At 41.7% G+C, this 22,578-nt stretch overlaps 1 protein-coding gene across 1 annotated transcript in view; it reads left to right on the forward strand.

Annotated features, from left to right (window-relative positions):
• The window catches only part of SMAD4 (SMAD family member 4), a 651,075-nt gene that overhangs the window by 16,924 nt on the left and 611,573 nt on the right, over positions 1 to 22,578 (forward strand). The window lies entirely within an intron of this gene.

A 22,578-nucleotide genomic window follows, 5' to 3' on the forward strand; every position in this document is an offset into this window, starting at 1 on the left:
TTCATTTCCACTGAGCCACAACAGGAACTCCCACGCAAACTTTTTATAATGGCCATTCTGACCAGTATGGGATGGTACATCATTGTAGTTTTGATTTGCGGTGGGAAAAAGTAACTTTAAGGGATCTGACTGCCACTACTGGTGGCAGATTGTATTTTCCAAAGATGGATGGATGGGAGAATTCCATATTCCATCCCATCTGCTCTTTCAGTGTGATGTCAACACTTTTCCATTAAGAGGCAGGATCTTTGTTTTCTGTCTTTGAATCTCGGTGTATCTTTGTAACTACTTCAGCCAATAGAATGGAGAGGAAATGCCACTGACTGATTTACAAGCTGGCTATTAAAGAGGATATGAATTCCATCTGGTCTCTTCCTTCAGATGCTTGCCTTTGGAACCCTGTAACCCAGGTGCCATGGAGAGGTCACATTAACTGCCACCAACTACCAGTCATATGAGCAAATTATTCCAGTACCCAAACTTCAATTGCTCTTGCTGAAGCCCCAGACATCAAGGAGCAAAGACAGGCTGCCCCTGCTGTGCTCTGAGTTCAGGACCTGCAGACATCATTAAAAATAAATGAATATTGTAGTTTAAAGACACTATGTTTTTGCGTAATTCACCATACAACAAGAGATAATGAAAACACTACTCAAACATAGTATCCCCAATAGTGGAACATCTTGACATTACATGCCTCCTAATGTGACACCATAAGAAATAGCACTGCCTGTGAAATACTGTCAAAAAAATTAAATCTGAATCTGTTGAAGACTTCAGCTCTATCATCTAGTTTGTAGGAACAAGCTGAATGTCATCGTTAAGAAACAACCAGACCAATCCAGATATAACTTGGTCTCTTAAAAAACTAGTAACAGAAAAAAGTAAAGGGGTCCTGTTCTAGATTAAGAGACAAAGCATAGTCAAATATAAACCATGGACTTTGATTCCATCTGAAAAAAGATTTAGGGACAATTGTGGAAATTTTAATATAGGTTGTATATTAGAGGTTGTGAAAGAGTTAGTACCAATTTTCTTATGTATGATAATAGTCCTGTGGTTATGTAGGAGAATATCCTCATTTTCTGGAGATTTATTTTGAGGTATGTAGGGATAAAGTAATGTGCTTTAAAATGGCCAAGCAATATGACCAGATACATACATGCATAGAGTATATAGGGCAAAGGGTTAATAAATGTTCCATCTAGCTGATGATTAGAACACCATTCATTGTATTCTTTCTAATTTTATGAGTGTTATTTTTCCTAATAAAAATTTAGAATGTGCACCACGCATATTGATTAGATATTTGCATTTCGTGAAAATAGATCAGAACTTGTGGGCTGGTGACGTGAAGCTGGGAAGGAAGGAAGGGTTGTTAGCCATCATTTATGGGCTTGTCTGTCACTTGGCACTTGTGAAATTCAGGCTGCTGCATCCATGCTTCCCAGCACTGCTCACTGAGCCTGGGCTGGGGTTTGAACTTGATACATTGGATGAAATTTCTTGAATTATGCTCGATGCAAATATCATTATGTTTACACACAAAGCAAGGTATTAGGGCATCTAATTTTTACATGGAGAAATGATACACAGTGTATTACGCTTGATATCTGAAAAATGTGTCACTTGTAAAGAACCATGTTATCAAATAAGCTTGGGCAGAATGTATGCCCTGCAGGTGATGTCCAGATGTTCATTTCTAATGCAGGATTAACTTAATGATGAGCTGATTTGCCTGCCTTTTCTTTTAAACAACTATTTCAATTTCAGACTAATATTTTAAATCTAGGATCAATGCAGCAACTCACAAAACTCAGGTAATTAAAATTCCCTTCCTTCTAATGGGTCAACATGACAAATGTGGGTATTCTAATTACACAAGTTTTCTTGCTAGTGATTGTGAGCTATGCCTCTGCTGCATACGAAAGATTGAAACTCTCATCCTTACTTGTGTCTCAGAAATCAATTTCTTGAGAACACTCTCTTCAACTTTAAAAAATAATTCGAGTTCCCACTATGGCACAGTGGGTTAAGAATCTGATTGCAATGGCTTCATTGGATGCTGAGGCAAGGATTTTGATACCTGGCCCCACACAGTGGGTTAAAGGATTTGCCACTGCTGCAGCTGCGGTGTAGGTTGCAGCTGTGGCTCAGATTCAGTCCCTGGCCTGGGAACTTCCATAGACTCTGGGTGTGGCCATAAATAAATAATTCAGCCACATGGTACATCAAAAAGAAAATTAAAGCATCAGAAACCAGATTCTAGTTCTACCTCTGCTATTTACTCTCTTGGTTCTACCTTCAAAAATTTGATCACTTCTCATAAGCTACTGCCCTGGTCCCAAACCACTCCTGGATTAATTCAAAGCTTCCTAACTGGTCTCTGGGTTTTTTCTTGCCCTCCCCACTTCCATTTTCCACATGAACCAAAGGTAGAGTTGGTCACTCCGCTACTCAGAAACCTTCCATAGTTCCCTGTTTCTTACTGAGTGAAGGCTAAATCCTTACAAAAGCCTGCGAGGTCCTTGGTGGGTCCTTCATCAGCTCAGTGGTACCATCTCCCACTCCTCCATCTCCCAGCTCTGCTCTACACACTTGGGCTGCCACTCTCTCCGGAACAGGTCCAGCATAAGTCCCCTAGACCTTTGCACTGGCTGTTTCCTCTGCCCAGATAGTTCTTCCTTCACCCATGTGACCTTCCCCCTTACCTCCTTTATATCTGCCCAAATGTCGTTTGATCCCTTAGACCCTCTTGGACCACCTTACATTTAAATTTACGGCTCCCGCTGCAACACTTTCTCTCCTTCTTTGCTTTATTTTCATTCCTAGCACATATGTCCCTCTGATGATTTATTTATTTTACTATTTATTTGTCTTTCTCCCCACTGCAATGTAAACTTCCGAAACTAGGTGTTTTATACCTTTTATTTACAATGGTGTCTCCAGCCACTCCTAACTGGGCTTTCCAGCAGAGGGCGCTAAATAAACATCTACTGAATGCACATTAACTGACAAATTTGAGACAGTAGGCAAGTGACTTCACTTTTCCAGCCGCTGGTTTTCTTCTGTATGTATTGAGATGGTTGAACGAAACTTTCTCTCAGGACCTTCTGATTTTAATATTCTATAATTTGAATATCCCCAGTTACTTCTGGAAAATATTCTTATGTTGAAATTAAAGGATATTCTCTCTGGCAGGATTATAACAAATTATTAAAAAAAAAAAAAAACCCTCTGCTGATAATTACCTGGAACTCTCATCTTTTAACCAAAGAATCTGTAAAGTATTAAGCATCAAGAAATACTGATATCTGGGAGTTCCCTGGTGGCCTAGTGGTTAAGGATCCGGCATTGTCACTGCTGTGGCTCAGGTTCCATTCCTGGCCCAGGAACACATGCATATTGCGGGCATGGCCAAAAAATAAATAAAATGAAAGTTGAAATTTACCAAAAAAAATACTGAAATTCTAAGTTATTAAGTAATAAAAATAAGCTTCCATTGACTAAAGGCATTTATGAAAATATTTTTTTCAGCCAAAATCTTTAGTTTTCTAATTAATTTTGCTTACTAGAAATAGTTTTAAGATTTCACAATTTGTAAATGTTATGCTTAATCATAAAACAAACGATGGTGCTATACTGAATAGGGCTATGTTTTGTTTCATAATATTAAATTATTTCTTTTACAAAACATTTCATCTCCTAATAAACCATTGCCATTATTCCATAAATATATCTACTAACACAAGTGGCCTAAAAGAGGGTTACTCAAGATATTGAGGACTCTTCCTGGATGTATTTCAAACAGTGTTACTCAGACTGGTGCCAAGACTACATACATGATTAAAAAGTAGAAATAATTTAATATCATTTGAATTTTGTTCAAGTTAAATTGACTCAAGACAAGTCTCTAAGGAACAGGTAAGAGAAGAAGAAATTATGGTGTTTGGCAAGTTATACCTCAAATTCTTTATTCTGAGAAATTTATAAGAAATTATGGTGTTTGGCAAGTTATACCTCAAATTCTTTATTCTGAGTGCTCTTTTGCCCTGTCATATTGAAAAGTAGTAAATTAGGCAGCTAGGAGGCTACATAGTTTATTTTTTTAAATTGAGATTAAATTTACTTAGAGGGAAATGCACAGATCTTAAAGTTACAGGTCAATGAATATGCATATAACTATGTAACCCTCATCCCTGTCTTTTTTTTTTTTTTTTTTTTTAGGGCTGTACCTGTGGTATATGGAAGTTCCTGGGCTAGGGGTCAAATTGGAGCTGCAGCTGCTGGCCTTCGCCGTGGCCATGGCAACACCAGATCTGTGACCTACACCACAGCTCACGGCAAGGCTGGATCCTTAACCCACTGAACAAGGCCAGAGATCAAACCCACATCCTCACGGATACTAGTCAGTTCTTAACCCACTGAGCCACAGTGGGAACTCCCTGGTCTTTTTCTTAAATTTTTTAAGATAATTATAAGTTCACGCGCAATTGTAAAAAATGTTACAGAGGGAGCCCTGTACCCTTTACTCTTTACCTGAATACTAACATCTTGCACAATCATAGTGCAGTATCATAGCCAGGATGCTGACATTGACACAGTTGAGATATGAAGGATATCCATCACCCCAAGGATCCCTCACATTGTCCCTTTATAGTCACACCTACTCCCTGCCCACCATCACCACTCCCCTTAGCCCCCTGACAACAACTCATCCATTCTCCATTTCCATAATTTTTTCTTTTTTTTTTTTTTTGTCTTTTTTTTTTGGCTATTTCTTTGGGCCGCTCCTGCAGCATATGGAGGTTCCCAGGCTAGGGGTTGAATCAGAGCTGTAGCCACTGGCCTACGCCAGAGCCACAGCAACACGGGATCCTAGCCGCGTCTGCAACCTACACCACAGCTCACGGCAACGCTGGATCGTTAACCCACTAAGCAAGGGCAGGGACCGAACCCGCAACCTCATGGTTCCTAGTCGGATTCATTAACCACTGCGCCACGACGGGAACTCCATTTCCATAATTTTTTCATTTCAAGAATGTTGTATAAATGGAATGACACAGTATGATACCATTTGAGAATGGCTATTTTCATGCAGCATAATTCTCTGGAAATTCAGTCCCAGGTGGTTGTTCCTTTTTTATTGCTGAGTAGTGTGGCCTGGTGTGTAGCTGTACCATAGTTAATCATTCAACCTGCTGAAGTACAGCTGAGTTGTTTCCAGTTTGTGGCTCTCATGAATTCATCTGCTATCAACATTCAAGTACAGGTTTTTGTGGGAACATAAGTCTTCATTTATCTGGGAGTGCAATTCCCAGGAGTTCAATTGCTAGATCCTGAGATAGCTATATGATTAGTTTTTTTGTTTTGTTTTAACTGACAAATTGTTTCCCAAAGCGGCTGTACTCTTTCAAATTTCCCTCTGAGCACTGCTTTTCCTGCATCCCACAAATATTGCTAAACTGTAGTTTCATTTTGCTTCCTTCAAAATAATTCAAAACTTATCAAAATTTCTCTTGAGACTCCTTTTTTACCCATGTGTTATTTAGAAATGTCATTTAATCTCCAAATATTTTGTGATTTTCCAACTATCTTTCTGTTATTGATTTTTACTTTAATTCCACATTGATCTGAGGACATACTTTGTATTATTTCTATTTTATAAGTTTGTTAAGTGTTATTCATGGCCAGGGGATGTGGTCTATCCTGGCGTTTATTCCATGTGAGCTTGAGAAGAATGTATAGTCTGCCTTTGTTGGATGAAGCATTCTTTTTTTTTTTTTGATAGAGTATACTATAAAAGTCAGTTAGATCAGTTGATTGATGGTGCTGTTCAACTCAACTATGTCCTTACTGATTTCTTGCCTGCTGCATCCATTGATTATTGAGAGAGGGGTATTGAAGTCTTTAACTATGACAGTGGCTTTGTCTATTTCTCCTTGCAGTTCCTTTTTTTTTTTGCCTCATGTATTTTACTGCTGTTATTGGGTGTATACACATTAAGGATTGTTATATCTTTGGATTTCCTGTTGTGGCTCAGTGGAAATGAATTCGACTCGTATCCATGAGGATGCGGGTTCGATCCCTGGCCTCGCTCAGTGGATTAAGGATTTGGTGTTGCCATGAGCTGTGATGGAGGTCATAGACGTGGCTCGGATCCTGTGTTGCTGTGGCTGTGGTGTAGGCTGGAAGCTGTAGCTCTGATTCAACCCCTAGCCTGGGAACTTCCATATGCCACAGGTGCGGCCCTAAAAAAACAAAACAACAACAAAAAATTTTATATCTTCTTGGAGAACTGACCCCTTAATCATTAACACCCTTCTTTATCACCAGTAATTTTCCTTATTCTGAAGTTGGATTTGTCTGTAATTAATATAACTTCTCTACCTTTGTTTTGATTATTATTAACAAGGCACATCTCTCTAGTCCTTTACTTTTAATTTATCTGTGTCTTTATAATAAAGTGGGTCTCCTGTAGACAACATATAGTTGAGTCTTGATTTTCTTTTTTTTTTTTTTTTTTTTTGTCTTTTTGCTATTTCTTGGGCCGCTCCCGCGGCATATGGAGGTTCCCAGGCTAGGGGTTGAATCGGAGCTGTAGCCACTGGCCTACGCCAGAGCCACAGCAACGCCAGACCCGAGCCGCGTCTGCAACCTACACCACAGCTCACGGCAACGCCGGATCTTTAACCCACTGAGCAAGAGCAGGGACCAAACCCCAACCTCATGGTTCCTAGTCGGATTCGTTAACCACTGCGCCACGACGGGAACTCCCTTGATTTTCTTTAATTCATTCTGTCAGTCTCTATCTTTTAATTGGTATATTTAGATAATTCACATTTAAAGTGGTTATTGGCATATTTGGACTAACATCTGCCATACTTGTTACTATTTTCTATTTGTTACGTTTGTCCTTCATTTCTTTTTTAAAAATCTTTCCTTTTTTTCCTAGTTTATCTGATTCTGAGTGTTTTATGATTCCACTTTTCTTCTTGGCTTGTAAATGATACTTCCTTTTGTCTTTTTACGGCTGCACCCACAGCATATGAAGGTTCCCAGGCCAGGGATTGAATCAAAGCCACAGCCACAGCAACACCAGATCCAAGCAGTGTCTGCAACCTACACCACAGCTCACAGAAACGCCAGATCCTTAACCCACTGAGCAAGGCCAGGGATCAAACCTGCAACCTCATGGCTCCTAGTCGGATTCGTTAACCACTGAACCACAATGGGAACTCCTCCCTTTTTTTTTTTTTTTTTAATCCCCATGTACCATACATATTTCACTCCAGTCTCTTCTTGTTTGCTTGGTTTCTGAGAAGTCCAGTGTAATTCTTATCCTTGTCCCTCTGTAAGTAAGGTTTTTTTTTTGTTTTTTTTTTTTTTTCCCTGCCTCCTTCCAAGAATTTCTCATTTTCTTTGGTTTTCTCTGTGTGTGTGTGTTTTTTCTCTCTCTTTTTTACAGCCACACCTGCGGCATGTGGGAGCTCCTAGCCTATGTCACAGCCACAGCAACATAGGATCCAAGCCGCATCTGTGACCACCCAGCTTGCAGCAACACCAGATCCCCAAACCCACAGAGCCAGGCCAGGGATCAAACCTGCATCCTCGCAGGGACAATGTTGGGTTCTTAACCTGCTGAGTCAAAACAAGAACTCTGATTTTCTGCTATTTGAATGTAATATGCCTGGGTGTCGATTTTGGAATATTTTACCCTGCTCAATGGTCTCTGAGATTCTTGGATCCTGTGGTTTGGTATCTGTTGTTAATTTTGGAAAATCCTGATGCATTATTCCTTCAAATAGTTCTTCTCCTTTCTTTCTTCCCCATCTGGTATCCCACCATGTGTATGTTCCCCATCTGTTTACTCATCGGTCCTGGGACCCAGGTTGCTTTCTCCTAAGGCCCTTCTTTCCATGGAGAGCCAGCAATGTTTAGTAAACCCGTCTCACTCAGGAGGATTCAATATCCAACTTTGTTTCCCCTTCATGGGCAGCAGCTGATAGCTTTACTCAGCTTTTGCATCCTTTCAGCTGTTGCTTTGCACGTGCTTCTCACAGACTCTCCTTCCCTCAGCACATGGCAAGGGTTTGAGTGAAATGTATGAGTAGACTTTCCCTGCTGCGGCTCCTCCATTTCCAAGATTTCACCCTGCTCTTCCTAGCCACTCTGGCATTCCTACCATCCTTCCTCTAATACCGCAAACCAAGGTAAGTTTGCAGCTTTCTTTCTTTTTTCTTTTTTTAGGGCTGCATCCTTGGCATGTGGAGGTTCCCAGGCTAGGGGTCAAATTGGAGCTACAGCTGCCGGCCTACACCACAGCCATGCTGGATCCGAGCTGCGTCAGCAACCTACACCACAGCTCATGGCAACACCGGATCCTTAACCCACTGAGTGAGGCCAGGGATCGAACCTGCGTCCTTATGGATACTAGTCATGTTCATTTCTGCTGAACCACGATGGGAATTCCGGTTGCATCAGAATAATACCTTTAGGGAGAAACCTCTCTGAATGTGGGAATTACCTAGTGTAATTCACATTTTCTTCAAGAAGCATATTCCTTCCAGTTCTGTCTGCTTTTGGTCATTTTCTAGAGCCTTCAAATAGTTTTTTTTTTTTTTGCAAATACTTTGAATAGAGTTTACTATTGTTATCTGTAGGAGAATTAGTTCATTTTATTTTTCCATTACCAGAACTGGAACCTAGGAAGCTATCTCTAGACTTTTTTTGATGAGAACAGCAAGGTAACCCCATTACCCCTTATTTCCCTGGAGCACTAGTGATAAAAAATGTCATGCACCTGCTCTGTGCTCTGAAGAGTTCATAAATATTTTCCTACTGGGAGGAAAGAGAAATGAGAGCCACAATTTTCTGTTTAGACATTTGTATAGATCTAGGAATTTCTTTCAGCAGGACACACGTATACATAGACTTAATCCTGGCTGTTTGTTCGGCTTGGAAGAACAGTAAGAGAATTGTGCTTCTCTTTATACTTTTATTATCAAAGCGAATAATTGAGAAAAGCACTCTTCATCTCTCTCTTCTCTGGTCTGACCCGTTAATAGAGGCAGCTGTCAGCATTAATAAGCTTGAAGTAATGATTCACTTCTGGTAATCCTTTCCAAGTTAGAGATGATGATAGATCCTACTGTCATTTGTTCCTGAAATGGGAACACCCAAGCCTGGGGGTTGTGTGTGGGCAAGGCATGGAGGTGGGTGGTTCTCTTCTATTCCGAGGGTCTGCTGGGAGTTGGGGTTGGATTTAGAGAGGCGTGTTCCCAAATACCTTTGCCCTTTGTGAGTGTGAACCTGACTTCAGTCTTGGGGGAGGCGTGAGGTGGATATTGACTCTTTCTGCTGCCTTGAGCTGCTCTGAGTTGGAAGAGACTCTGTGCCATGTGACCTGTCATAGTCCCTGGTTCTGGAGCCCAGAGTGCCCTGTCGAGATCAGAAAACAGCAGTGTTCTGACCCCACAGGGTGGGAATTCATGTGTGTGAGATGTGATTTTCTGCTTGTGTATACCACTGGGGCAGAGACACAATGATAAAAGCAATCCTGCTTTTAAAATATTTGTGGAGTTCCTGCTGTGGCATGCAGGGTTAAGGAGCTCCTGCTGTGGCATGCAGGGTTGTGGGTTAAGGATCCAGCACTGCTGCAGCTGTGCTTTGATTCGAGCCCTTGGCCCAGGAACTTCCATATGTCACAGGTAGGGCCGAAAAAAAGTTTATTTGCAATATTAAGAGATTGGGCCCTAAGAACCTTGGAGGGGTATAATGTTTCTTTTTATAAAAGGTTAAATCTCATGTTATTTTGACAGAGCCTCCTCTAGGAGGCTATAATCTTAGATGGTGAAATGTCTATTCCTTGCCATAAGGGATTGTGTGGGATTATTTGATAAGGATGGAAAGAGACTACCCAGTTTCTTTTCCTTTCTTTTGTCTTTTTATGGCCGCACCCACAGCATATGGAGGTTCCCAGTCTAGAGGTCTAATCAGAGCTACAGCTGCCGGCCTACACCACAGCCACAGCAACATCAGATCTGAGCCGTGTCTGCAACCTACACCACAGCTCACGGCAACGCCTGATCCTTAACCCACTGAGCGAGGCCAGGGATCGAACCGGCAACCTCGTGGTTCCTAGTCAGACTCATTGCCACTTGGCCACGACGGAAACACCCCAGTTTCTTAGTTACTATTTCCTTATCTGACTGAACCTCCTAGTTTGGCCACCTCTGAATGACCTTTTCTATCTCCCCTTTGGCTCATCCTGCATCTGTTCCTAAATTCAACCTTATTCTTGTTCTGGCTACATGTGGTCTGAGACATGCTCCCTCACACCCTTTCAGCCCGCTTGGCTTCCGTGGAAGATCCTGGGGGACCTTTAACACCATGGTCCTCCATCTTTTTTCCACTCTGGGAAACAAGATAGGTCTCTTTCTCCAGTTGACCAAAGTTTATTGAATATCCACTTTGACTTAGCTGTGTTAGAACTGGGGATCAATGGATCAGTAAAATAAAATTAAAAAAAAAATAAGAGGTTTTGCTTCCAGGAAGTTTATATTCTAGAAGGGATTACAGCCAAGTAAAAAATACTAGTGCAATGCATGCTTTGGTGTGCGTGTACAGGATATTGTAGGGACATACAGAAACACCTAACATAAATAAGGGATCGATGAAGGGTTCTGGGGAAGTGATATCTAGGCCAAGGCCTGAGGGTGCTTAGATGAGGGCTCCAAGCAGAAGCATCAGTCTCTAACATCCCCATGATGACTCACGCCCAGGAAAGATCCGGGATTATGCCCAACCTCCAGCTACGTCTCTACCCACCCTTGACTCTCCTGCTTACAAGAATATGTAGGAGTTCCTGTGGAAACTGACAGCATTAATGGCCTGAACCTAGGCCAAACCAAGACTGGGATTTGAACCCACAGTTTTAAATTAGAATCCTGGTGTCTGGACTTACTGAGGTTCAGGTTCTTTATGCCTCCGTGCAGAAGGAATTCAGTGAGAGACAAAGTGATAAGCAAGAAATAGATTTATTAAGATAAGACGCCTGCGAGAAGTGCAAGGGGGCAGGCAAAGGAGGCTCTGCCTGAGGATCAGGTGGGCTACAGTTTTATCATCCAAGGAGAGTGGGGGTGGGAAAAAACTCCCCTCTTCCTTTCCTAGGTTTAGCCCTTCCTTGGTATCCAGCATTCAAATCAGCAGAAGGGCGGTCTTTAAACTCCTTCCCTGGGGCTGAACCTGAATGCAGGCCTCATCCCATCCCCCACCCAACCACCTGAGACAATTCTTGCACCTCCACTAGTCAAGCAAACCTGCCTTGTTCTGATGGCTTTATTGAGCAATTATTAACTTACGGTGATCTCCCAAAGTCCCCTAGGTTTCCCTCCCTATCTATGGTCCCTTATTGGGATTTCTACAGCTACCTGTGTCTACTCCATCACTATCACTGCCATGGCACAGTGGGTTAAGCATCTGACTACAACAGCTTAGTCATTGCCGGGGTTTGTGTTCAATCCCTGGCCCCACTGCACCTGCAGCGTAGGTCACAGCTGAGGCTCAGATTCAACCCTTGGCCTGGGATCTCCATGTGCCACATACTGTGGGTTGGGCCAAAAAATAAAAGAGTATATAGACTGTAAAGTGAGCAGTAAAGTCATTGTGAGGATAAATATGAATCCACTCTTTTTTTTTAAAAAAAGTCGTAAGTTATTTCCAAATTGTCTACCAACCAAGAGTCTAGGTATGAGCCATAGTTAAGAAATGAATACCAGACATGGTTTAATGTACCAGATGTGGTGCCTTACACATAGCATTTAAAAAAAAAAAGTCATTAGAAAATGCTCTCCCTCCCAAAGGTAACCAGCGTTAAAAGTGGGGTTACATTCTTCTAGTCTGTTTTCTTTCCAGCTGCATATTGTTACAGGTATAAAAGAGGCTCGCGCAATATATGTATAACCGATTATTTTAACTTAATAGCTCATAAAAATTTTCCCATGCTATAGATACTATTCTATAACAACATTTAAATAGCTGCATGCTTTCTCATATGATGTATTTATTTAATTAGTTCGTTATTGTTTGGCATTTGGGGACATCCAGATTTTTTATAAACAGCATTACAGTATCTCAAAAAAGTCTTCAAGCTACATAGATAATTCTTTCTAGCTTTAGAACTTCTCTAAAGTGGGTTCTTCCTTAAGCTGAATTTGAGGTTGGAGTAAGTGATACAAAAAGAAGAGTTTTTTTCCTGGTTATTTGAGAAAAATTGGTTATGAAAGCAGCAAGAGTAGGAAGAGGCATTACGGTTTTCTTTTTTATACATCTAGATAAGGTTTTCAATATATGTTTCCATGATATTTGTTGATATTATTTTTTATTTTGATATTTGTTGATATTATTTTATCATTTGTTGATATTATTTACCAAGTTTCTATAGAACTTTGAAAAATAAAATAAAAAGCCATGGATATTAGGTTTAGCCATATAGTTAAAATCAGAATGTTTTCTTAAAATCTTTACTATCAAAAACAGAAGAAGGTAATTAAAGGAAACTTTTCATAATTGGTAGTTGAATTCGGTAGAAAATTAATACTTCATATAATTCAGGGGGAGGGGAAACTTGAATTCCTTTCAAGTTCAAGTTAGTTATTTAAAGCTACAATAAACTTATTACTGCTTTCCTTATCATGCTGTCAATGATAACTCGAGTTTGTAGATGGAGACTTCTCTGTTGAGTCATAGGGATTTATGAATCCTTTAAAATGTTAAAGAAGCTGAAGTATCATTATCTTGTTAATGTCCATCTGATTTTGAATTTCTCTTGTCTCTATTTCCCTAAGAATCAATATGGTTTATGCCACCTTGAGATCCTCAGTATTTAGATGAAAGAAAATTTCTTGCAACACAGGTATTTGATCATCTAGAAACATTCACCAAGAAGCCATATAAACATACTTAATCTGGAAGGAGGTGCTAAACCTTTTGTAATTCCATCCAGGTCCAGAGTTTTTCTTGCTGGAGTTAATAGGACTGTTTGGCAGTCATAGCTGGCTTAGAACAGGTTGGTTCCGGGCCAGCCTCTGCTTTCCTCTCTGACTTAACTTTCCAGACTTGCCTCTCTCTCTCTCTGCCATCTCATCTCACCTCCAGATATGGTGAGCCTCCTCTGTATGCCATTCAGACTTAGCATGGAGGCTGCCTCCCCATCCCCTGAAGGCTGGGCTGGTTATCAGCGATTTGTGTTCCCACAGGACATCTTCCCACTTACCTCACTGTTGTCACTGCCCCAGGGAGCAGGTGGCCAAGGATCCAACCTGGGTTACCAGTGGGAAGCAGGACCACACGGGCTGAGGCTCTAGGTCCCTAGCACGTGCTCCATTGTCCAATCAGACTTTGAGTACAAAACACAAGAAAATCAAATATAAAAATCATTAAGAACTTCAGAATGGTGATGGGGGAGGGAGTAGGCATTAAACCCCAAGAAGGAGGCCTTTCTAGGGAGAGGGGTGGGGGTCTGTCGTAAACCCGTAAGGTTGGCCCTGAACACATAGATTCATTTCATCTTCCTTTTACGGATATGGAAAACACCGAACTGACAGGCAGAGTTAGCAGCCAGATATCATGGAGCTGGGATTTGAACTTGGGTGATTTATCCCTGTAGTTTCCGCTCTTAACTCTTAGCTGGACCACCTCCGGTGGTATGTCAGTCAAGGCCAGGCTTCATACTCTGGGAGGTTGGAAGCACAGGGAAAGAAGCCATTTCTTTCTTTTCTTTCTTTCTTCTTCTTCTTCTTTTTTTTCTTTCTTTAGGGCCTCACCCGTGCCACATGGAAGTTCTCAGGCTAGGGGTCAAGTTGGAGCTGTGCCACTGGCCTACATCACAGCCACAGCAACGTGGGATCGGAGCTGCGTCTGCGACCTACACCAGAGCTCACGGCAACAATGGATCCTTAACCCACTGAGTGAGGCCGGGGATCAAACCCAAGTCCTTGTGAATACTGGTTGGGTTTGTTAACTGCTGAGCCACAACAGTAACTCCCAAAGAAGACATTTCTTTGTGCTTTTCCTGCGTCTTTGCAGCTTAGGTGGTGAATCTCAGGTACCTGGGTCCCTAGGCTCTGCTGAAGACATCTCACCTACTCTCTTATTTTATTTTTTTCTTTTTAGGGCTGCACCTGGCCACATGGAAGTTCCTGGGCTTGGGATGGAATAAAGGTACAGCCGCCGGCCTGTGCCACAGCCACAGCAACACCAGATCTGAGCTACATCTGCACCCTATGCTGCAGCTTGTGGCAATGCCAGATCCTCAGCCCACTGACTGAGGCCAGGGATCAAACCCACATCCTCACAGACACTATGTCAAGTTCTTAACCCACGGAGCCACAATGGGAACTCCTCTCCTGCTCTTTACATTGGATGATGCCAACAGTAAAAGTAGCATGTCATCTATCAGCATTGTGTTCATTTTAAAGAAGCTTCTCTCATGTGTAATGTTTATTAAATATTAACTCTGCTGTTTTGTATTTTAAATTGCACCTGTATTGCCCTCCATTGGCTGTGAACATTTAAAAAAGGAATGGAATAGTGAGTGGAATAGCAGCCATGTCATCATAAAAGCATGAATCATGCCACTACCGTTTACTGCTGGTGCATAAACACACAGGTCCGCAGTGACCAGATGGGTGATGTCCTGGGAATGTGGGCTTGGCCAACACGAAAGTGGACAGCACTTGTCCTGTCTAAAGATAGAGGCTTCCAGTGAATTCTAGTCTCTGGTTGCCCAGTCTCCAGTGGTTAAAGAGAAGCCCCAGATTCAGCTATGTATGTAAAAGTTCCCAATTTTTAAGTGCAGGCAATTAACTTAAAAAAAAAAAATCTCTGTGTAGGCCATAACACTTTGGTGAGGTAGATTTCGGCTACAATAATCAATACCTGCTCATTTGTGACCTTTGGTTTATTGGTGCTTATTGCCAGCTTGGCACTGTGCTAAGCCTTTTGTACAGGTTCCCACTTCAGTCTACAATATGACCCCAGGATGCATTAGCTCCCCTTTACATAGATGACTATCAGGCGCAAAGAAGTGACATAAATTGCACAAGGTCACATGGCTGGGATTTGAATCTAGCCCTTGCTAACTTAAAACCCATAGTTTTTAACTCCTATGTTCATGGGTACTGGTCGTGGATACTAGTCAGGTTCGTAACCCATTGAGCCACAGCAGGAACTTCATATATATATATATATATATATATATATATATATATATTTTTTTTTTTTTTTTTTGTCTTTTTGCCTTTTCTAGCGGTGCTTCCCACGGCATATGGAGGTTCCCAGGCTAGTGGTCTAATGCGAGCTGTAGCCGCTGGCCTATGGTAGAGCCACAGCAACATGGGATCTGAGCCACGTCTGCCGTCTACACCACAGCTCATGGCAATGCCGGATCCTTAACCCACTGAGTGAGGCCAGGGATCGAACCTGAAACCTCATGGTTCCTAGTCGGATTTGTTAACCACTGAGCCACGAAGGGAACTCCTATATTTTTTTCTTAATGGAATGGATCTTATATACCATGGCTCAGTGGGTTACAAACTTGACTAGTATCCATAGATGTGGGTTTGATCCCTGGCCTTGATTAATGGGATAAGGATCCAGCATTGCTTTGAGCTGTGGTGTAGTTTGCAGTTTCGGCTCAGATCTCGAGTTGCTGCGCCTGTGGTGTAGGCCGGCAGCTGCAGCTCAGATTCAACCCCTGGGCTGGGAACTTCCATATGCTGCAGGACTGGCCCTAAAACACACACACACACACACACACACAAAGAAGAAATATATATTGAGATGCTAACATATGCCAGAGACTTATTCTTGGTGACAAAAATACAGCAGTGAATACTGCCCTTATTGGAATGTGTGTTTGTGTGAATCTAATGAAATCGAGAATGAAAAGGGGCAAGGATTTGCTCTGAGTGACAAGATTCCCTGGTTTCCACCATTTTAGGGCCTGGTTCCATGCTGGCCTCTCAGTTTATTCCACCAGTTTGGTATGTTCTCCCCCTTATGCTAGCATCCAGATTTCTCTGTGCTTCTGTCCAGTCTGGTCTACTACTTTGCTTCCCACTGTTCAGCTCAGAATTTATTCTGAGCTCATCTCTGCCCTGCACATATGGCCTGACAACAGAGCAATGTGGCCTTCAACTTGGCCTTGGGGACATGTCTCTCAATCCCAGGCCCTTCCCCAACCTCCTTTCCTAGACATGACCCAGGCAGGGGTGTCACATAAAATGTCTTGCTTTTTAAACTGAGGGACACTTGTACCATAAAAAAGGGAGATTTCATCCCAGCCCGCTATTGTTCTGTCTAGAAAGTCGTACATACTCTGGCATGCGAAGTTTTGGAAATTTATTTCACTTGTAATTTTTGCTGTTGTTGTAAGTCAGGTTTATTGAGATAAAAATTAAATATGATAAAATTCTCCCTTTAAAGATGTGTACTTCTTTGAATTTTGACGCAGTCATGTAACCTCCACCATAATCAAGATAGAATACACTTCTATCACCCTGAAAAATTTCCTCCTGCCCCTTTGCAGTCAATCTCCCTCCCTCTTCCCCAGTCCCTAGATATCACTCATCTGTTTTCTGTACCTGAAGTTTTGTCTTGTCCATGTCATGCAAATGGAATCAGACACTTTGTGGCCTTTTCATTGTTGAATAGTATTTCTAGCTGTTCTTTAAGACAAATGTTTTCTCAGTGGCAACATTAGCTTTGAAATACTAATGAAAACCAATGGGAAGTAATGACTCCTGGTAGAAATTTTTGTCTTACAAACCACTTTCAAGAGCAGGCCAATGTTATTACATGAAGCATACCTGATTTCAAAAGCATATATTAGTTTATGCATATAATTCATTGACATAAGAGATCATGCCTAGCCAAATGAGTAACTGTCTTGGAGATGGGGGAGGGGGTGAGAATCCTTGGGAAATTTTGCTAAACTACTTCTGTCACATAGAGAACTACAGATATAAATATTTCAATGACATACATACTGCTAGCATTTAATCAGTGCTGCTTGCTGAAGTAGCAAGACCAAGGACTGTTGGGTGTGCATAGAAAATTCGTGTTTCTGGGGCACCTTCATGCACAGATGGATTGGAATTATCTGAGTCAGTGGGCCATAGTTTAGTGAAGAAGGGAGAGAAATCATTTCAGGTAGGGTGAACAGTATGCGCAAAGGCCCTGTGGCATTGTGCTATATCACTGTTAGCCTAAACTCAGGACTGATATTCAGCTGTTTGCGCTAGTGAGACCTTCAAGATGGGCAGTATTCATTTTGATTGATGAGAGCAAGGGCCTTACCAATTGTTAAAGATTTTTAAGTTATCTCCACTGAATGCCCTTAGGCTAGCTAGCCTCAGGCAGCTAGGCTGTTGTACATTTGGGCCCAACTAGAAACATGAGCCAGAGGAAAGACACTTGAGCCCAGACACTCTTGTTCATATTACATATAAGGCTGAGAGCCACTCCATACTAAGCCACTTGGTACCGTTGCTGAAACTCGGTCTCTGTCCACCGGTGCTGAATAGAGATGCAGAGACAGTGTTGGGTGAAGGATTAAAAAATAGCTTTATTGCTTTGCCAGGCGAAGGAGGCTCACAGCCGGCTAATGCCCTACAGACTACATTGGGAGAGAATAGGAGGTGGTTTTATATTTTTGGAGTGACAGATAGGGCCACAGATAAGGATCAGGGTAGATGCAAGCTTTCATTGTTTTTCAGAGCTGGTATTAAGTGGTCCCAGAACTGGTTCTGGTGGTCCTTCTTTCCAGAATGAACCCATTATTAACATTGTCCATTTGTTGGGTTTAGTGCTGCAGAACAACTCAAAAGATATTATTATCTATGTTCCTTTTTTTTTTTTTTTGTCTTTTTAGGGCCGCACCGAGCATATGGAGGTTCCCAGGCTAGGGGTCGAATCATAGCTGTAGTCGCCGGCCTATGCCACAGCCACAGCAATGCCAGATCGGAGCCGTGTCTGTGACCTACACCAGAGCCGTGTCTGTGACCTACACCACAGCTCCCAGCAGTGCTGGATCCGTAAGCCACTGAGTGAGGCCAGGGATTGAACTGGCATCCTCATGGATGCTAGTCAGATTCATTTCCACTGAGCCATGATGGGAACTCCCATCTATATTCTTTGAGAAGGGACCAGGACCCTGCCCCAAGGCTGCACTGTTGTCTCTTTACTCCTCCTCCCTAGTTTCTGTATACCCTCCCTTCCCTGATTAGCAACAGTTTTGAACTCCGTGAAGATCCAGGAGGATGAATGAAGCCTAAAAAGTTGTTTTTCCTAAAAAGCAATGGGGGACCTAGGCTTTTGTGCCCAGGAGCCCCACAGTGCCTGCTGGGTTTCAGTACTAAGACTTCCTAGAGAGGCCAGGTCTGCATAGCTTGACAGTAATAAGTCCCTAGAGTCCTTTTCCTGAAGCCACCTAGAAAACAAGCTGGAGCAAACCAACTTATGAAAGTGCCTAGCATAAAGCAGGTGGTCACTAAGTATTTGTTGATCTGTTGGCAAAGGACATAACATCTCTGTTATTTACTTTTTTTTCCCCTGAAGTTGTGTCTTTGATGAATAACAGTTTTACTAAAATAGCTTAGGTTTGGTTTAAAAGAATTCCATTCTGATTTCCAATAGTTAGAGACTATCAATCTAACTCTGATTTTGCAACTGAGAAAGTAATTTAGATAAAGGACCCAGCTAGAAAGTGGATGCACCTGTGATATAACTCAAGTTTACAAATTCAGCTTACTCTCCTGTTTTAATAAAAAGAAATCCTCCTCCACCCCATCCTCAACACCCCCCCACCCCCACCCCTATCACCCAGCCTTACAACACACAAGTGTTTTGTGTTCTTGGAAGCAAAGAGATTAAATTGCTGTTTTCAGGTCTCAGTTCAGGAAGGTCCTGGTTGTTTGGCCTACAGCTGCAAATAAAATCACAGATGAAGTGGATATAAAAAGAAAAACTCATACACCTCATAAAACTTCAGGACTGCATCTCAGAGAGGCTGATAGCCAACAGTTTTATGATGCTATCTTTGAGGCAGGCCCTCAATCTACTGCCAGGAGCTCCCTGGACCTATAAGTAGTGGGGAAAGACCCTGATGCTGCTCAATGATTTTTCCCAGATAAAGAAACTGAATTAAGATTCACCTAGGTGAGTTCCCGTCATGGCTCAGTGGTTATCAAACTAGACTAGGATCCATGAAGATGTGGGTTTGATCCCCGGCCTTCCTCAATGGGTCAAGAATCCAGTGTTGCCCTGAGCTTCGGTGTAGGTTGCAGATGTGGCTTTGACCTGGCCTTACTGCAGCTGTGGTGTAGGCCAGCAGCTGCAGCTCTGATTAGACCCCTAGCCTGGGAACTTCCATATGCTGCAGGTGCGGCCCTTAAAAAAAAAAAAAAAATTCATCTAGATGAGTGTTATCTTAGTGCTGCTAGATTGTCCTTTACTGCATAAATGACTTCCTTTTATTATATTTTCCTCCTACACTGGTAGGAAGAATAATTTACCTAGTGTTACAGGTCTGCTTTTTCTGACCAAAAAAAAAAAAAGGGTGGCTGCTCTCATTTCATCAGGAGGAGAGAAGACTTCACTACAATAAACAGCTGGATTCCTTGCTGAGCAGTTTTGCAGCCTAATTAGGGTGAGTTACATAAAATGTAATTTGGACTGAGCAGCCTTCTTGCAAAGGTAACTTAGACCCTTTGCCTTATCTTCGCCTTCAAAATGAAACAGAATGAAGAAGTAGCAATTAATGGATTAAAAAAATAGCTTTTTGCCCTTTTTGAATTAATGAAAGAGTAAGTGAATGAATAAAATTTAGCTATTAAAGACCTTCTGAATGGAAAGCATCTCGCCCTGATGTCTTTGATGAGCCTGGGTCAGGTCCTGTAACTGGTGGCTTTGTGTTTGCTAAGGGCCAAAGTGAATAACAAAGTGGTTAAGGGCCTTGTTTTGGGGGTCTGACATTTAAACAGGCCTTGCAGGTGCTGGAAGAATCTCTAGAAGAACAATAGCATTCAGGCAGGGAGTCTTTCTCATTGTCAAAGAAATGCCATGGCAACCTCTCCTCGAAGCTGTGTGTGGGCGGATGGGACTGTGCCAAATGCAAGTTCACTCTATGGGTGCTCCTGTGTTTCACATGCCTCACCCTCCCTTGAAAATCCTCATGTCACTATGTATAATCAGTCACATATGCTTATATCAGCTCCCTCGGAGCAGCTTCTAATTGGTACTTCAAGCTAGGAACAAGGAGTGAAACTGAATAAATTTATCAGTGAGGGGGACGGGAAAGTCTGCACACAAGCCTACGCTGTATGAATGAATCTAAGAACAGAAAAGCATTTCTTAGCTTTGAGAGCTCTTACAGGCATGGAACTCATGTGGAGGAATCAAGAACAGTTGTCACTATAACAAGCTGGGATTCTGAGGGTGATTTGATTCCTTCCACAGGTAGAACAAAATCGAAAAGTCCTTTTCAGTTTAGTGATATAGGTTTTTTGTTTTTTTGCTTTTGGCTGTGGAATTCCCTGGGCCAGGTATCAAACCCATACCCCAGCAGCAACCAGAGTTGCTACAGTGAAAACACTGGATCCTTAACCCAATGTACCACAAGGGAATTGCTAGAGATGTAGGTGGTTTTTTTTGCTTGTTTGTTAGCCTTTTTTAGGGCTGCACCTATAGCATATGGAAGTTCCCAGGTTAGGGGTTGAATCAGAGGTACAGCTGCCAGCTGACACCAGAGCGGCAGCCATAGCCACAGCCAAGCCAGATCTGAGCCACATCTATTTCTCTATGCAAGAACCTCTGATGTCTGCTTTGCATATGTGCTCATTTTATTCTTCATGTTAATGCTTTGAATGGTTGGAGAAACATCTTTGATTTCTTTCTTTCTTTCAGTTATTCATTCCACACATATCTATTGGGTGCTTATTACATGCTGAGTGCAGGACTAGTCCCTGGAAATATGTTGACCCAAACAGAAATAGTCCTTCCTCTCAGGGAGTGTATATGCTAGAGGGAACATGCATATTAACCAAATCACCATGCAAAGGTGATCGTGGGAAGGACAGGTCAGTGATACTATGAGAATATTTAGCGGTGAATCAGAGAAGTCTTCCTTAATAAGTATAATTGTCTGAGTTCCTAAAACTGAATAGGAAATAACTGAAGTGAGAAGAAAGCCATTGCAGACAGATGGAGGAAAATGTGCAAAAGTCCGGTGGCAGAAAGAAGTATAGTCATATGAGGGAATAAATGATAGCAAATCTGTTACTCAGGGTTCTTTTTTTCCCCCCATTTTTAAAAGTTCATTGAAGTATAGTTGATGTACAAGGTTGTGATCACTTCTGCTGTACCACAAAGTGATTCAGTTTTACTTGGACACACAACCATTCTCTTTCAGATTCTTTTCCCACATAGATTAACACAGAATATTGGCTAGCGTTCTCTGTGCTATACAGCAGGTCCCTGTTGGCCAATCATTCCATATACCTCTGTGTGCATATAACAATCCCAAACCCCAAGTCCATCCCTCCTTCCCCCCCAACCTGTCCCCTTTGGTAACCATAACTTTATCAAAGTCTGTGAGTCTGTTTCTGTTCTGAAAATAAGTTCATCTGTGCGGGTTCTTTTATTAACATTTCTTTTTAAAAATTTATTAATTTATTGGGGTATACTTGCTTTATAATATATGTTTCAGGTATACTATAATATATGTTTCAGGTATACTATATAGTGATTCACATTTTTTAAAGGTTATACTTCACTTATATTGACTATATTCCCTATACTGTACAATACGTCCTTGTAGCTTATTTATTTTATACATAGCAGTTTGTGCTTCTGAATCCCTCACCCCTACATTACATTGCCCTTCCCCCCTTTCCTCTCCCTACTGGTAACCACTAGTTTGTTCTTCTTTTTTTTTTGACTGTGCTTTCGGCATATGAAGGTTCCTAGGCTAGGGGTTGAATTGGAGCTATAGCTGCTGGCCTATGCCAGAGCCACAGCAACGCAGGATCCAAGCCACGTCTGCAACCTACACCACAGCTCACGGCAATGCTAGATCCTTAACCCACTGAGCGAGGCCAGGGATCGAATCCACAACCTCATGGTTCCTAGTCAGATTTCTTTCCACTGTGCAATGACGGGAACTCCTAGTTTGTTCTTTATATCTGTGAGTCTGTTTCTTTTTTGTTATATTCACAAGTTTATTGTGTTTTTTAGGTTCCACATATAACTGATATCATACACTTTTTATCTTTCTCTGTATGGCTTATTTCACTAAGTATAATACCCTCCAAGTCCATCCTTATTGCGAAAGGCAAAATTTCATTCTCTTTATGGCTACATAGTATTTCATTGCATGTACCACATCTTTATCCATTCATCTGTTGTATGGACATTTAGATTGTGGCCATATCTTGGCTATTGTAAATAATAGCTGCTATGAACGTTGGAATGTACATATCTTTTCAAATCAGTGTCTTTGTTTTCTTCTGATATACA

Source organism: Sus scrofa, chromosome 1, assembly GCF_054392235.1.
Source record: "Sus scrofa isolate SSC_HxYL_T2T_F1_AM1 chromosome 1, Sscrofa_HxYL_maternal_Yorkshire_Landrace_v2.0, whole genome shotgun sequence".
Lineage (NCBI taxonomy): Eukaryota > Metazoa > Chordata > Mammalia > Artiodactyla > Suidae > Sus > Sus scrofa.